At 46.3% G+C, this 12,293-nt stretch overlaps 1 long non-coding RNA gene across 1 annotated transcript; it reads right to left on the reverse strand.

The window, feature by feature from the left end:
- Positions 1-710: 710 nt before the first annotated feature.
- LOC138424769 (uncharacterized) lies at positions 711-9,080 on the reverse strand. The gene is made up of 3 exons (XR_011250960.1): positions 8,851-9,080; positions 2,053-2,146; positions 711-1,686 (listed from the first exon to the last, which is right to left on the reverse strand). It is a non-coding gene; the product is annotated as an uncharacterized lncRNA (long non-coding RNA).
- Between the last annotated feature and the right edge of the window lie 3,213 nt (positions 9,081-12,293).

The following is a 12,293-nucleotide window of genomic DNA, read 5'->3' on the forward strand; positions in this document are numbered from 1 at the left end:
ATTTCACAGGGAGCACGCTCCTCTTGTCCCTGAACACCTCGCTGAGGTGCACTGGGGCTGAGGACTCTCAGTGCAGTCTCTTCCCACTCCTCCCAGCCCCCCTCACTTGTGCCAACCTTTCCCCAGCACCTCTGTGCCCTACGATCAGAGACTTCGCCCTTGATAGTAATATCACTCTGCCTGCCTTATCCGTCTCCCACCACACACGGAACAGCGCACGGAGGACTTCGGGCACATACCAGCACAGGGAATCCAGGTGAAACTCATGGTGACTTGAATCTGGTAACTCTAACAATGCATCTGCCCCAAGAGCAGACTGGAATCAGGGGTGCTGGTCACCCAGGATCAGTCCCATCTCACAAGCAGCCCATTTAATGCCCCAGATTCCTGTTTCTCATTTGATTCTTAACATTGCGGCCACAGCTCTGCTGCTCCAGAGTTTTCATCCAGAATATAGTCCCTCTTCCAAAATCAGACTTGCAGAGCCTAATAGGAAATGTCAGTTCAGATTCCGTTTAAAATGATCACTTAAACGACCAAAAAAGGAAAAAATGTCCCGCCATGGCTCCGCCCCCATGCCTTGGTCACCCGTCTCAGAGCAGCTCAGAGACCAGAGCTCCCGGCAGCTCTGCCACCTTCGTGAACGGATCTGGCATTTCCAGGTTTTATGCTCAGACTCAGGCAGGTTAAGGAGAGAAAAGGACTTGAAATTTGGTGGGTGGGTTTTATCTTTATTATCCATGATATGGAAAGAGAAGAAACAAAGATAATCTCTACTCCCACGAAGGCAAGCCTGACATCTAAATCCTCCTGGTAAAGATGAACACAGAACACCCAGTTCCCAACAGTGAATACCCAGTCCCCAACACTGAAGACCCCATCCCCAACACTGAAGCCTCCGTCCCCAGCAGATTACAACAATCAACTCTCATAATGTGTGGATCTTAGCACAGTGTCTTTAACACATACGTGTGAGCACCCAGTAGATCCTCATGAAACATTCCTTTCGTGAATGAATACGTGTTGTCCCCCCACTGTTCAGACTCCACTGCTTTCTCTAGTCCCTACTCATTTTGCAAGTGGTGAGCAGAGAATGTCATCTTTCCAGAAGTTGGTGGTGGTCTTCACTGGGAGCAGCAGTATTTGTGTTCAGATAGGGTGGTTGTGTGTAAGGCACTCGGGCACTTTTCTTGATTTCTCTAGATTAATGCTGCTGGGAATGAGGTCTGGGGGAAGCAACTTCATTGATTGCTCAAACTGCAAATTAATGACCCAGACCTGGGGAGTCATAACCTCTGAGTGTTAGGCCCCCAGTATCTGTTTTTAATGGGATCCAAAAGTAATTCATATAGACGGGAAATTCTGAGCAATATTCACCAAAGCCATTTTCACCTTTGACTCTCCCTTGGGATCATTTCCGTTATTTTTTAGGACTCTCCCATCCTCTGTGTTGCACCCCCAGAGCCTCTGTCAATTAGTCTAGGCAGGGCCCAGGGTCAATGATATCTTGAAGAAGTGGCCCAGGTTACTCCACTGTGACGCTGGGTAAACACTGCGAGGCTCCAGGTTCATTTCTGAGGACCCAGTGGCGGGTCTGGGCCCTGGGGAGGCCTGCTCCGCACAGACGTGAATGGGGGGCAGTCCGTCCATCTCACATTCCCGGTGTCAGCAGACGTGCAGGTGTCTCTAGGAGACACGGGAGGAGAAACTCACACAAAGTCCATAAAGGAACTCTGTAAACGCACAGATTTTCCCAGCCCCCTCTAAGCAATGGAAGAAGAGTTGGAATACCCCTTGCGGGCATGGAGAAGCCTCTGGTTCTCACTCCGATTGCCATGGAAGATCACCTGAGCAAAAGGAAACCCTTAGAGGATTTAGGACATGGGGAGCGGAGCGGGAGCGGGACCTCTGTGACGGCAGGACACAGAGGCCTGGACTTCTCGAGGGAATCCCCAGTGAGCAGAGCCGCCCCAGCCACAGTTTAAGGCCTCGGTTCCTCCTTGGCCTTCGGACATCAGCCCTACACAATCTGCGTTATTCATCCCCACCTACCTGGGTGCGTGACTGTTGTCTCCTTTTCTTCACATCCCAGGGCTCTTCTTTGCTCAAAAAAAGGTGACCAGGTTCAGCTTAGAGACAGCAAGACCTGCTTATTTAAAAAAAAAAAAAAAAAAGGAACATATTACTCATCCTGGGGTTTCTGCATTTTCCAACCCAGTGGTATTCAGTAGCAGAGAAGGCAATGGCACCCCACTCCAGTACTCTTGCCTGGGATCCCATGGAGGGAGGAGCCTGGTGGGCTGCAGTCCATGGGGTCACTAAGAGTCGGACTTGACTGAGAGACTTCACTTTCACTTTGCACTTTCATGCATTGGAGAAGGAAATGGCAACCCACTTCAGTGTTCTTGCCTGGAGAATCCCAGGGACGGGGGAGCCCGGTGGGCTGCCGTCTATGGGGTCGCACAGAGTCGGACACGACTGAAGTGACTTAGCAGCAGCAACAGTGTTCAGTAGAGATGACACTATGTAACCAGCAAGAGTTAATTTTAAATTTACACTGGATCTGCTTCAGTGACTTTAACCCTTTTTTTTATTATAACTGTACATAATGGCCTGCCTCAGGGAGATAACCTGAGCTGCCCACCTGTGAAGGACTGTAAGGAAGTGCAACTAACACATTCCCCTGCCTGAGGCTTGCCATTCTAGGAGACATTTGCAAGGATTTAATAGTCTTTTTACTTGGTTTCCTCACCTCCCCCTGTCTCCAATCTGTAAATAACCTAGCAACCAGGCCCTGAGAAGATGGTTATTATAAGGCATTAGCCTGCCATCTTCTCCGTCAGCCAGCTCCCGAATAAAGTCCTTTCTTGATCCTAACACCTCTGAGCAGAGTGAGCTTGGACTCTGGTAAGAGCTATAAGTTATACAAAATGACTTCACCAAATAGTATTTCCTGACAGCCTCTTTAAAACACTTAGGAAGCATTTCTCATTTGCAGATCCTTAACTCTACTTCCAAGTACTGCTCAGTCAAAAGTAAGGAATGGTTATGCGATTTTAAGATGTGGGCAACAATATCTTATTTTATTTTAAATATCTAGAATGAACATTCATCTAGAGTGAAAGATACAGATCGGCTCAAGAAATGAGGACAAGATGAAACATCATGAAGATTGTTTTCGCATCAACAAATTGTTATTTTCTTGAAATGATTTCATTTTTCATTTGTGCTGATTATATTCCAGCATTTTAAGATATTTGAATATATACTACAGAATGCTTTTTTTTTTTTTTCCCTGGAGAAACAAAAAGTAAGAAAGAAGAAAAGAACTGTGAAATGATAATGGAATTGAAGGAAATTTACAGGGATTTCCCTGGTGGTCCAGTGGCTAAGACCTCGCTCTCCCAATACAGGCGGCGCATGTGCAGTCCCTGGTCAGGCAACTAGATTCCATATGTAACTAAGTGTTCGCGTCACAACTAAAGATTCTGCGTGGTGCAAGGAAGACCCAGCACAGCCCGAATAAAAAAATACATAAACGTATAAATAAATACAAATTTTTTAATTAGAAAAAGGAAATTTACAGAACACTTAATAACGAAAGCCTGCACAAAGGTGAGAGGCTTCATTTTCCAAAGAAATCTCCAGGCAAGGGAAATGAAGCAGACAAGGGCAATTCACATGAAACGCGATGGTTCATGCACAGTTCTCAGTAGACCCCTCCAAGGCCCCGTTAATGATAATTGGAAAATTATTATCTTTTCAGTCGAGGAATCTAGCCAACTGCCCCTGATTCAAGTGAACAAAATTAACATCAGCTGTGCTGGGACAAATTGCTATTAGCTGCCTGCATGCAGGCATTGTTAGGACAGTTTTGCAAAAAAGGTGAATGAAAACATTAACCCCTGAAACATTAATCTGATTATGAGAACAGGGTTAAGCACAGCTCATTTAAAATCACATATAACTCTCATGTCCTGTACTGTTGTGTATGTCGAATAGAACGTCCTTCCTTGAGGCAACTGAGAGCTCTTTCTTTTTTAGAACTCTGTGTCATTTCTAGGCCATATAGCAATCAGCTTTATCGGAGCATTTTCGTTATCCTTGTCTATATAGACCAGGAGTCCCCAACCTCTAGGATCTGATGCCTAATTATTTGAGGTGGAACTGATAGAATAATAATGGAAATAAAGTGCACAATAAACGTAATGCACTTGAATCATCTGGAAACCACCTCCTGTCCCCAATCCATGGAAGAATGGTCTTCCGTGAAATCTGTTCCTGGTGCCAAAACAAGGTTGGGAACCAGTGACATAGACTGATGCTGAATCCAAACAGGACCTAGATATTACATATTCTCCTTCTTCACTGATATACCATGACCTACCCTTATATTCGGCAGGCATCTTCTGTATCAACGCATCGCCAAGTTAATAAGAAAAAAGAGAACATTTTCAACATGTGCACATCAGTAACTCATGGCAGGAATTCATCATGCTCTAAAGGGAGCCTGGGTGAAGAAAATGGAGAGAAGGCAGTGGGATATCCTTAGAGACCTAACCTTGGCTAACATTAGGAGGAAAAAAAAGTATTAAATTTGTTAGGCAGGACCACCAGAGATACAGAAGTAAATGTTTACAAGGTCTGAATACATGGGGCTTCAGCAAGAAAAGAGGACACAGCTGCTGACCTGAGTCACAAATTTTATCTGAGAACCTACCATTTCTTCCTTTCTCCTCCATTTCTGAGTTTCTTTCTCAAATGCTATTATATAGAGAAATCACACCTGTTCATCTTTGAAGGTAGCATTTTCACCTGCTACCTATATACTCAGGAGGCCCGTGAAATGCAAAAAGACCACACTACCCTGCCCTTTGCCACGTGGCATGGTCAGGAAGAAACAAGCTTCCATATGGAGACCACAACGTAATGTTCCCCTTCCCCATTTTCATATGCCCTTCCGTCTCACGGTCAGACACTAACGCTGCCACAGCAATGGGGAGGGTGGAGTGCGCTGACCTGACCCACCCACACAGACTCTGCTACCTTGAATCCAAAGTTATCAATCAAAGGTTACTCAAGTCTCACACCACAAAAATATGATAGCCTTCTTGCATAATCCTGGTTTCATCTGGGAATTGCCTGGAAGATGTAATTAAAACAAATTTGTATTCTATATAAATTATGTTGGTCACCTAAAACTATGTTATACAATATTGTGAATCAAATACAATATTGAACACCAACTATGTGTGTGTGTTAGTCACTCAAATTGTGTCCGACTCTGTGACCCTATGGACTGTAGCCAGCCAGGCTCCTATGTCCCTGGGGTTCTCCAGGCAAGAAGACTGGAATGGGCTGCCATTTCCTTCTCCAGGGGTTCTTCCTGACCCAGATTGGAACCTGTGTCTCTTGCACGGCAGAGAGCTTCTTTGCCACTGAGTCAACACGGGAAGCCAAATGTCAACTATATATTTTTTAAAATGTACTCTCACCCAGACCAATAGACAGAATCTGAGAGGGGTCACAAGGGGTAGTAGTAATTAAAACTCGCCTAGTCATCTTTACTAGTAAGCCTAGGGTGAAAAGCACATATGTAAATCTTGCCTTTCAAACTTTAATATGCATACAAAGCATTCCGCAACCCAGGAAGAAACTGATTCTGCAGGTTTGGAGTGGGGCCCATCAACTGGCATCTTTAACAAGCTTCTTCCTGGTGTCCGCTGCTTGCTAGACCCGTTTTGAGCAGCAGTGGAGCAAGCAGGCACGCCACACCTCAGCCCCTACCAGCAAACACCCTGTCTCAGGACAACCACTGCCGTCTCCACCAAAGACCACGCTATCACGGTCTTGAAGGCGCACACGTCTGGCTGGCACTTTAAGGCATACGGAAGCCTAATGAAGGCTGTAACACCTGAGTAAGTTTCTGTTTGGAACATGTATATCGTCATCAGTGCAATGACTACTGAGTCTCCACCGTGTGTTTGCAAGTAGGTTATAATGTGCTGTTTTGGACATCTCACAGTTGTTACTAGAGTTAACCTTTATGATACCCTAGGATTTTGGCACTAGGAGTCTCACAATAACCATGACGATGTAGCTAGAGACTCATCTATTTTTCTGTTTCTCTATCATTGACTTTCATTTTTAATATCTGCATACAATAGAGACTACCCATAGATGGCTGGAGGAATACAGAAAGGAAGGCTATCATAGAAGTTCAGAGAGTTGTTTTTAGAAATTTATTATTTTGTGTTTACCTTTACTCTTTTCTGATAGTGAAGGAGGAAACAGAACAGGGCCAGGCTGTGGACTTTGAGCTATATGCCCAGTATCTATGGAAATGACATACCAACTGGAAAATCAGACCCCCCCCCAACATGGAAGAGCCCCAGAGCTTGTACCTAGACTCTCTGCCGCCTAAAAGGATACCCTAATTATCTGTGTAACGGAATAGAATCATACATTCTATTATGCTTACCGGGGGTATGACCACAGGCCTACTGATGGTTGTCCACTGTTATTAACTGACCACCTAGGCTTAAGGCATACAAATCACGGGTGAACTTTGTATCTTTCTTTTCCTTTCTTCAGACTAGTTTCAGAGAATTTGGGGAGGTGGGTTTGAGCACGTACACTTAGGGTATATAAGGTTTTCATAAAAACTGGTCGGGGTCCTTGGCTGAGAGGAGACTCTGCCTTGGGCCCGCCGGTGTAATAAACTGCATTCCACTACCTGCATTGTCCTTCTGAGTGAGTTTGTTTCCCGAGACACGTGGCTATAACAATAGGGTACAAGATCTAAGTAAAAGCCAATCAGCTTTCCTGACTAGATGTATTTTTTATACTCCCATAAACTCAAAGGACATGAGTTTGAGCAAGTTCCAGGAGTTGGTAATGGAAAGGGAAGCCTGGCAGGCTGCAGTCCATGGGAACACAAAGAGCAACATGGGACACGACTGAGCGACTGAACTGAAGCTATAGAGCTATACAGGAATTTTTATTCCTCTGTGTTCTCACTAAAACTTGATGTGACCCATTTTTGGTTTATTTTTTAAATTTAGGCACCCAGAAATTTGAGGTGCCATCTTTTAATTTTTCCCTGGTGTCTAGCATATAGAAAATGTGACATATTTACACACACACACACATATTTCACTCGGTCTTACAAAAAGAGACGTCCTCCCACTTCAGAAAACGTGAATGAAATGGAAAAACATTAAGTTGAAAAAGCGAACGCAGAAAGGAAAGTAGTGTGTCATCTCAACTTTGTGGAGAAGCTGCTAAAGTCTAATTCACGGAACAGCAGGCTGCCTGGCCACTGAGGCACTTGCCAGGCTGGAAATGCCCCCAGCACATGCTGTAGTCAGACCTCTGTCCCCTTTTTGAGGCGTGGCAATTTGGGGCGGAGAGTCAGAGCCGCCTGGTAACCAACAACCATCACTATGGGCTTCGCCTTGCTGTTCAACCCCATCTCATTCATGCCCCATCTCAGAGCCTGCAAGTCTCACCCGGGAGCCGCAGTTGCGTTCCGCCGGCGCTCCTGCGCCCTCTTGCGGCCATCCTCTCTAACGACCACTTCCTTCCCTTCCTCCTGACCGTCCAGCTCCAGGGACTTGCTTGGCCTTGGGCACCTTTCAGCCTGACTTCATTCCTCCTCTCCCTCTAAATGCAATGAAGTCTCTACAGAGGGGCGTATCTCTCTCTCAAAGTCTCCTGGAGCACTCACTCACCTCTCCCTTCTCCACCACACTACTCCGTTCACCCTTCCGCCTCCACCTCTGGAACCCACGCGGCAGCACTTCTTAAGTTCCAGCCCCCAGCCTCCCTCCATCCTGGATTCTTCCCGGAGCCTGGAAAGCTCTGGGGCTGGAAGCCAGGCTTCCAGGTCGCTGGTTGCGGGATCATACCGGGAAGGCGAGGAAAGGATGGGGAACTGGAACTTTCAAGCCCATCCACCTCCTTTCAGTGGAAGGAGGAAGGCATCATTTTAACAGTACTTCTCAGGGGTCAGCCTGCTCCCCCACGCTATGGTGATTAATACTCACTTGAGGCGGCAGGGACGACCTAACTGTCCCCCTCGATTCCGCCAGAAGGGTCCAGGGGCTTCTGTAATACCGCAGGTCCCGACCTCTTTTCCGGGCGGAGGCCAGCGCTGCCGTCCAATCCCTGCTCCCCTGCCCTCGGTACTTGCATCTCAGAGAGGAAGGAGCGCAGAGAGATTTGGCTGAATTCAGGGACCTGCTAGCCTAGGGATGATTTTTAAGCCAGAACGCCCCAAGACGCAAGTGGAGTGAAGTGAAAGTTGTTCAGTCGTGTCCGACTCTTTGCGACCCCATGGAAAGTTCATGGAATTCTCCAGGCCAGAATACTGGAGTGGGTAGCCTTTCCCTTCGCCGCCGGATCTTCCCAACCCAGGGATCGAACCCAGGTCTCTCGCAATGCAGGCTGATTCTTTACCAGCTGAGCCACAAGGGAAGCCAAGACGCAATTAAACGTTATTAGAACCTCCTGGAAGAGGGGGAGGGGAGGTTAGGAGGCTGAGGCCCACCGCAGCGAGTCCAGCCTCGGGGGACCCCCAGCTTTCCCGCCTTCAGGAGGAGGGGCGCTGCGACTTCAGCCCGGACGCTGCACCTGCCGCTCCCCAACTCCCGCTAGGACGCGCAAGTCGGCCCCTCCCCACCGCGGGAGGCCCGAGTCAGCCGGGCGGAGGGCGCCGGCGACAGGAGGGACCGAAGTTCCCCCGGAGACGCGGCGCGCAGCTCTTCCTAAACAGCAGCGGCGACCGTGAGCCGAGCGCGCGCGCCGCGCAGCAGCCGGGGACGCGCCGCAGGGTCCCGACCCACTCACCCGGCGCGCGGCCCCGAGGGCAGACGGGTTTTCGCAGGAGCGGCGGGGCTTTGGGTGGGGCCGGGTGTGGGCCGGCGTCACGCCCTCGCCCTCTTCGGCTCCGGGCGGTGCGAGCCCCTGAAGCGACGAGAAGCCGAGACGCGAACTGAGGCTCCGCGCGGACCCCGGGGGCGGGGCCGCGTGGCCCTCGGTCAAGTGCCCGGCCTCGGGTCAGGCGCCCCGGCGTAACTGCCTTCAGGCGCCCCGGCTGGCGGTTGACCGCAGTGTCCTGGGATTTAGGAGTTGCTCCATCCTGGGTGCATGGGCGGCTCAGAAGCGGGCTGATTTCTACCACAATGGGTAGGACAGGGAGCCGGATACTAGACGGCTTTGTATTCCTTGAAAGCGTCTCGTCGGCTTTAATTTTTAGACATTGGGAAGTCATAGGTTTTTAAAGCATGGGTGACTTGACTTGTGGGTTTTGTCAAGAAGTATTCTGGCAGCACTGTGTAGAGTGGTAGGTGAGGAAGCCGGTGTTTGCAGGAGAGGTCTGAGACGTGAGTGCAGAAGTCCACGTGAGGACCCACGCGGGACTGAACCCACGCACGTGGAGTGACCGAGGAGAGGGGAAGCGTGAATTCCGTTTTGGGGTGAGGAAGAGGGAAGAACTTAGGAGGGCATCCCGATTGCACTTAGTTGATTAAATGGGAGGGAAAGCTTTTCTTTTAGACGCTTGGATTTTTTTTTTTTTAAGGTGAAGTGTTTTACATGCAAGATATTTGCTATCTTTATGGACCAAAGGAAAGGGAGATGAAGAAAACGGGAGAATAGTTGGTGGTGTGGGACTGCGGACAGCTCCAATTGATGTCTAAGACTGAGTATTCTGCCAAGATGGTGGCTGAGTTGATGTACTGTGGGAAAGACTTAAGTCCAAGAGGAGGTGTATTTGGGAGGGTGGGGGCGGAACACTTAATAGATAGTAAAATGCTGCTTAGGTTACATAGTTACTTAACAGGATCTGTGATAAGAGGGAATGACCTGAGAAACAGGAAGACAAAAACAATTTTAGGGTATATTCTGTTGCACTTGACTGGTTTTTTATCAGCCTGTTTGGCTCTGATGAGCAGTGATGTGTAAGTCTCCAAGGTGTTCCCAGGGATACTCACACCCTCAGAGCATTCCAGGCGTTCTTGCAGGAGTGAGAAAGTGGTAAGAGAGTTAGTATTCCAAACAGATTAATCTCTCTCCTCTGATCAACTTGCAGATTTTAGTATTTTTTTGTAATATTAGAAGAAAAGTGGCTTAAAGCTCCCTAGACTCACTTATTTTTCAAATATTGATTATTCTTGAGCTTTGGTAAATCCTTTTCACTCTTACCTTTGGAAAATAGGCTCTCCCAGCTTTCACTTCTACACCTTAGTGAGCAAATCACAATTTTGTGTGTGTGCTGTTTTCATAAAATTTGTATGACTAGCTTCCTGTGTAGTAGAAGCAAAACATATACAAAGTTTAAAAGGGGAAATTAATCAGTAATTAAGAGCTTTTCATAAAACAGCTGTGTGTGTGTGTGTGTGAATATTTCTCTTAAAAGTGTTTTCACCAAGTGCTGTCATGGAAAGTGTGTTGTTTTTCTTAACCTGGCTATAATTTGTATGATCTATCTGCTGAAAGGGCCTAGAAGCAGTGATATGCTATTAGCAATGAGTATACCTTGAGACAAGCATCTTGGTTTCTAAAAAAAACATCTCCTGCTGAAAGGACCTGGCACTTGCAGAGATGGCTGATTCCAGGGCTGGTGAGGGAAGGTACCTGCTGGAATATCTTGCGCCAGAAAGCAAGAAAGCAGCCAAACAGATGGCAAGGGCATGTCGAAGGGACGCATGAGCCAGGTTGATGGAGTTCTACTTTAACGTGTTTGGAGCTACTGGATATCAAAATAAAACAGATTGTAGACCTCTTAAACAGGAATCCGTATTTTAATATGTAAGTCAACACATGGGTGTAAGGAAAAACTTCTGCTTACTGTCAACTGATAAGTTTGTTAGCATGAAAGAGAAAAATCATTTTGTAGCCGTTAATGGCAGTGTTTCAGACAGTCATCAGTGGTTGTTAAAGCTGGAAAGTGAAGTTTTATGAGGAACAGGACATTTACATAGTCCAAAAGATTTCCTCCGCAAATTACCTATTGATAACAAAGTAAGAAATGATAACTTCACAGGAGAGAAACTGCCCTTTAACCGAGTGATCAAGGTTAATATTACATGTGTGGGACTTACTAATAAACTGTACCTCCTGGTGTGATGCATTAAAATGAGGTGAAACTCGCTCAGTTGTGTCCAACTCTTTGCGAACCCATGGACTATATGGTCCGTGGAATTCTCCAGGCCAAAATGCTGGAGTGAGTAGCCTATCCCTTCTCCAGGGGATCTTCTTGACCCAGTAATCTAACTGGGGTCTCCTGCATTGCAGGTGGATTCTTTATCAACTGAACTATCAAGGAAACCCATGGTGCATTAAGGAGGATACCATATTATTTCTATGATATTTCTGCCCCAGATGCATAATGTTGAGTCTCATCATGCAGAAGTATTAGCAGACCTCAACTGAGGGATATTCCATGAAATAGCTGACTTAGAGCCTTCAAAGATGTCAGTGTCCTCAAAGACAGAGGCCGAGAAATTAACTGTTCCACACTAATGAAGACTAAAAACTAAAGACTCAAATACATGAAAATAAAATGTCTTGTGTTATCTTAGGTCAGATCCTGAATCAGGAATACAAAAGTTGCTATATGAGACTTTATTTGGACAGCTGGTAACATTTGAGGTCTATAGATTAGATAATTATATTTTATCAGTGTTAAATTCCCTGATTTTGATCATTGTACTGTGATTATACAAGTGAATATCTCTGCTCTTAGGAAACAGATCCCGAAGGTTATCTTACGACTTATTTTTAAAAGGTTTAAAGAGAGAGAGAGAAAGCAATAAAGTGGATTGGACAAAGCGGTAAGAGTTGGTGAATCTGGGTGAAAGGTATGCAGGTGTTCTATGCCATCTGCACACATTTTAAATTTGCAATTAATTCAGAATAAAACATGTATATTTGTACCTTTCAGTGTATCTTGTCTATGCCAGAATTCTTATTACACTGGAATGTATAAAACTAACCATTAAAAAGACTTAACCTTGCTTCTCCTGAAGAGTCAATCAGTGAAGGCTATTCAGGCATGTTCAAGTAGCCTTGAAGAGAGTTTCAAAACAGACCTGTCCGCTCTTCGCCACGTAATTCGTGTCAGGATGATGAATGTGCGCGGGCAGTCAAGATAAGCTTCCTGAGGAGTATACTCTGAGTAACAGTCCTTTTTTTTATTTTAAAGCATTATCAGTCTTTTCTTTCACATTCTGAGCCTCTGAACCTATATCGTTAGTTTTCCATGTCTACATTAATTGATAGGACCTATT

The sequence above is a fragment of the Ovis canadensis genome, chromosome 19 (assembly GCF_042477335.2).
Source record: "Ovis canadensis isolate MfBH-ARS-UI-01 breed Bighorn chromosome 19, ARS-UI_OviCan_v2, whole genome shotgun sequence".
NCBI lineage: Eukaryota > Metazoa > Chordata > Mammalia > Artiodactyla > Bovidae > Ovis > Ovis canadensis.